Genomic DNA, 5,965 nt, shown 5'->3' with positions numbered 1-5,965 from the left:
CTCACTCAAAGGCAGACAGACTGCCGGACTCATAAGGATCCGAAGATCGAAATGAGACTTAGGTTATCTCAACCTAACTCACTCAAAGGCAGACAGACTGCCGGACTCATAAGGATCCGAAGATCGAAATGAGACTTAGGTTATCTCAACCTAACTCACTCAAAGGCAGACAGACTGCCGGACTCATAAGGATCCGAAGATCGAAATGAGACTTAGGTTATCTCAACCTAACTCACTCAAAGGCAGACAGACTGCCGGACTCATAAGGATCCGAAGATCGAAATGAGACTTAGGTTATCTCAACCTAACTCACTCAAAGGCAGACAGACTGCCGGACTCATAAGGATCCGAAGATCGAAATGAGACTTAGGTTATCTCAACCTAACTCACTCAAAGGCAGACAGACTGCCGGACTCATAAGGATCCGAAGATCGAAATGAGACTTAGGTTATCTCAACCTAACTCACTCAAAGGCAGACAGACTGCCGGACTCATAAGGATCCGAAGATCGAAATGAGACTTAGGTTATCTCAACCTAACTCACTCAAAGGCAGACAGACTGCCGGACTCATAAGGATCCGAAGATCGAAATGAGACTTAGGTTATCTCAACCTAACTCACTCAAAGGCAGACAGACTGCCGGACTCATAAGGATCCGAAGATCGAAATGAGACTTAGGTTATCTCAACCTAACTCACTCAAAGGCAGACAGACTGCCGGACTCATAAGGATCCGAAGATCGAAATGAGACTTAGGTTATCTCAACCTAACTCACTCAAAGGCAGACAGACTGCCGGACTCATAAGGATCCGAAGATCGAAATGAGACTTAGGTTATCTCAACCTAACTCACTCAAAGGCAGACAGACTGCCGGACTCATAAGGATCCGAAGATCGAAATGAGACTTAGGTTATCTCAACCTAACTCACTCAAAGGCAGACAGACTGCCGGACTCATAAGGATCCGAAGATCGAAATGAGACTTAGGTTATCTCAACCTAACTCACTCAAAGGCAGACAGACTGCCGGACTCATAAGGATCCGAAGATCGAAATGAGACTTAGGTTATCTCAACCTAACTCACTCAAAGGCAGACAGACTGCCGGACTCATAAGGATCCGAAGATCGAAATGAGACTTAGGTTATCTCAACCTAACTCACTCAAAGGCAGACAGACTGCCGGACTCATAAGGATCCGAAGATCGAAATGAGACTTAGGTTATCTCAACCTAACTCACTCAAAGGCAGACAGACTGCCGGACTCATAAGGATCCGAAGATCGAAATGAGACTTAGGTTATCTCAACCTAACTCACTCAAAGGCAGACAGACTGCCGGACTCATAAGGATCCGAAGATCGAAATGAGACTTAGGTTATCTCAACCTAACTCACTCAAAGGCAGACAGACTGCCGGACTCATAAGGATCCGAAGATCGAAATGAGACTTAGGTTATCTCAACCTAACTCACTCAAAGGCAGACAGACTGCCGGACTCATAAGGATCCGAAGATCGAAATGAGACTTAGGTTATCTCAACCTAACTCACTCAAAGGCAGACAGACTGCCGGACTCATAAGGATCCGAAGATCGAAATGAGACTTAGGTTATCTCAACCTAACTCACTCAAAGGCAGACAGACTGCCGGACTCATAAGGATCCGAAGATCGAAATGAGACTTAGGTTATCTCAACCTAACTCACTCAAAGGCAGACAGACTGCCGGACTCATAAGGATCCGAAGATCGAAATGAGACTTAGGTTATCTCAACCTAACTCACTCAAAGGCAGACAGACTGCCGGACTCATAAGGATCCGAAGATCGAAATGAGACTTAGGTTATCTCAACCTAACTCACTCAAAGGCAGACAGACTGCCGGACTCATAAGGATCCGAAGATCGAAATGAGACTTAGGTTATCTCAACCTAACTCACTCAAAGGCAGACAGACTGCCGGACTCATAAGGATCCGAAGATCGAAATGAGACTTAGGTTATCTCAACCTAACTCACTCAAAGGCAGACAGACTGCCGGACTCATAAGGATCCGAAGATCGAAATGAGACTTAGGTTATCTCAACCTAACTCACTCAAAGGCAGACAGACTGCCGGACTCATAAGGATCCGAAGATCGAAATGAGACTTAGGTTATCTCAACCTAACTCACTCAAAGGCAGACAGACTGCCGGACTCATAAGGATCCGAAGATCGAAATGAGACTTAGGTTATCTCAACCTAACTCACTCAAAGGCAGACAGACTGCCGGACTCATAAGGATCCGAAGATCGAAATGAGACTTAGGTTATCTCAACCTAACTCACTCAAAGGCAGACAGACTGCCGGACTCATAAGGATCCGAAGATCGAAATGAGACTTAGGTTATCTCAACCTAACTCACTCAAAGGCAGACAGACTGCCGGACTCATAAGGATCCGAAGATCGAAATGAGACTTAGGTTATCTCAACCTAACTCACTCAAAGGCAGACAGACTGCCGGACTCATAAGGATCCGAAGATCGAAATGAGACTTAGGTTATCTCAACCTAACTCACTCAAAGGCAGACAGACTGCCGGACTCATAAGGATCCGAAGATCGAAATGAGACTTAGGTTATCTCAACCTAACTCACTCAAAGGCAGACAGACTGCCGGACTCATAAGGATCCGAAGATCGAAATGAGACTTAGGTTATCTCAACCTAACTCACTCAAAGGCAGACAGACTGCCGGACTCATAAGGATCCGAAGATCGAAATGAGACTTAGGTTATCTCAACCTAACTCACTCAAAGGCAGACAGACTGCCGGACTCATAAGGATCCGAAGATCGAAATGAGACTTAGGTTATCTCAACCTAACTCACTCAAAGGCAGACAGACTGCCGGACTCATAAGGATCCGAAGATCGAAATGAGACTTAGGTTATCTCAACCTAACTCACTCAAAGGCAGACAGACTGCCGGACTCATAAGGATCCGAAGATCGAAATGAGACTTAGGTTATCTCAACCTAACTCACTCAAAGGCAGACAGACTGCCGGACTCATAAGGATCCGAAGATCGAAATGAGACTTAGGTTATCTCAACCTAACTCACTCAAAGGCAGACAGACTGCCGGACTCATAAGGATCCGAAGATCGAAATGAGACTTAGGTTATCTCAACCTAACTCACTCAAAGGCAGACAGACTGCCGGACTCATAAGGATCCGAAGATCGAAATGAGACTTAGGTTATCTCAACCTAACTCACTCAAAGGCAGACAGACTGCCGGACTCATAAGGATCCGAAGATCGAAATGAGACTTAGGTTATCTCAACCTAACTCACTCAAAGGCAGACAGACTGCCGGACTCATAAGGATCCGAAGATCGAAATGAGACTTAGGTTATCTCAACCTAACTCACTCAAAGGCAGACAGACTGCCGGACTCATAAGGATCCGAAGATCGAAATGAGACTTAGGTTATCTCAACCTAACTCACTCAAAGGCAGACAGACTGCCGGACTCATAAGGATCCGAAGATCGAAATGAGACTTAGGTTATCTCAACCTAACTCACTCAAAGGCAGACAGACTGCCGGACTCATAAGGATCCGAAGATCGAAATGAGACTTAGGTTATCTCAACCTAACTCACTCAAAGGCAGACAGACTGCCGGACTCATAAGGATCCGAAGATCGAAATGAGACTTAGGTTATCTCAACCTAACTCACTCAAAGGCAGACAGACTGCCGGACTCATAAGGATCCGAAGATCGAAATGAGACTTAGGTTATCTCAACCTAACTCACTCAAAGGCAGACAGACTGCCGGACTCATAAGGATCCGAAGATCGAAATGAGACTTAGGTTATCTCAACCTAACTCACTCAAAGGCAGACAGACTGCCGGACTCATAAGGATCCGAAGATCGAAATGAGACTTAGGTTATCTCAACCTAACTCACTCAAAGGCAGACAGACTGCCGGACTCATAAGGATCCGAAGATCGAAATGAGACTTAGGTTATCTCAACCTAACTCACTCAAAGGCAGACAGACTGCCGGACTCATAAGGATCCGAAGATCGAAATGAGACTTAGGTTATCTCAACCTAACTCACTCAAAGGCAGACAGACTGCCGGACTCATAAGGATCCGAAGATCGAAATGAGACTTAGGTTATCTCAACCTAACTCACTCAAAGGCAGACAGACTGCCGGACTCATAAGGATCCGAAGATCGAAATGAGACTTAGGTTATCTCAACCTAACTCACTCAAAGGCAGACAGACTGCCGGACTCATAAGGATCCGAAGATCGAAATGAGACTTAGGTTATCTCAACCTAACTCACTCAAAGGCAGACAGACTGCCGGACTCATAAGGATCCGAAGATCGAAATGAGACTTAGGTTATCTCAACCTAACTCACTCAAAGGCAGACAGACTGCCGGACTCATAAGGATCCGAAGATCGAAATGAGACTTAGGTTATCTCAACCTAACTCACTCAAAGGCAGACAGACTGCCGGACTCATAAGGATCCGAAGATCGAAATGAGACTTAGGTTATCTCAACCTAACTCACTCAAAGGCAGACAGACTGCCGGACTCATAAGGATCCGAAGATCGAAATGAGACTTAGGTTATCTCAACCTAACTCACTCAAAGGCAGACAGACTGCCGGACTCATAAGGATCCGAAGATCGAAATGAGACTTAGGTTATCTCAACCTAACTCACTCAAAGGCAGACAGACTGCCGGACTCATAAGGATCCGAAGATCGAAATGAGACTTAGGTTATCTCAACCTAACTCACTCAAAGGCAGACAGACTGCCGGACTCATAAGGATCCGAAGATCGAAATGAGACTTAGGTTATCTCAACCTAACTCACTCAAAGGCAGACAGACTGCCGGACTCATAAGGATCCGAAGATCGAAATGAGACTTAGGTTATCTCAACCTAACTCACTCAAAGGCAGACAGACTGCCGGACTCATAAGGATCCGAAGATCGAAATGAGACTTAGGTTATCTCAACCTAACTCACTCAAAGGCAGACAGACTGCCGGACTCATAAGGATCCGAAGATCGAAATGAGACTTAGGTTATCTCAACCTAACTCACTCAAAGGCAGACAGACTGCCGGACTCATAAGGATCCGAAGATCGAAATGAGACTTAGGTTATCTCAACCTAACTCACTCAAAGGCAGACAGACTGCCGGACTCATAAGGATCCGAAGATCGAAATGAGACTTAGGTTATCTCAACCTAACTCACTCAAAGGCAGACAGACTGCCGGACTCATAAGGATCCGAAGATCGAAATGAGACTTAGGTTATCTCAACCTAACTCACTCAAAGGCAGACAGACTGCCGGACTCATAAGGATCCGAAGATCGAAATGAGACTTAGGTTATCTCAACCTAACTCACTCAAAGGCAGACAGACTGCCGGACTCATAAGGATCCGAAGATCGAAATGAGACTTAGGTTATCTCAACCTAACTCACTCAAAGGCAGACAGACTGCCGGACTCATAAGGATCCGAAGATCGAAATGAGACTTAGGTTATCTCAACCTAACTCACTCAAAGGCAGACAGACTGCCGGACTCATAAGGATCCGAAGATCGAAATGAGACTTAGGTTATCTCAACCTAACTCACTCAAAGGCAGACAGACTGCCGGACTCATAAGGATCCGAAGATCGAAATGAGACTTAGGTTATCTCAACCTAACTCACTCAAAGGCAGACAGACTGCCGGACTCATAAGGATCCGAAGATCGAAATGAGACTTAGGTTATCTCAACCTAACTCACTCAAAGGCAGACAGACTGCCGGACTCATAAGGATCCGAAGATCGAAATGAGACTTAGGTTATCTCAACCTAACTCACTCAAAGGCAGACAGACTGCCGGACTCATAAGGATCCGAAGATCGAAATGAGACTTAGGTTATCTCAACCTAACTCACTCAAAGGCAGACAGACTGCCGGACTCATAAG

The sequence above is a fragment of the Ipomoea triloba genome, chromosome 16 (genome assembly GCF_003576645.1).
Source record: "Ipomoea triloba cultivar NCNSP0323 chromosome 16, ASM357664v1".
Classification (NCBI taxonomy): domain Eukaryota; kingdom Viridiplantae; phylum Streptophyta; class Magnoliopsida; order Solanales; family Convolvulaceae; genus Ipomoea; species Ipomoea triloba.
The sequence above is the reverse complement of the archived record's forward strand: the minus strand, read 5'-3'. Positions refer to the sequence as shown.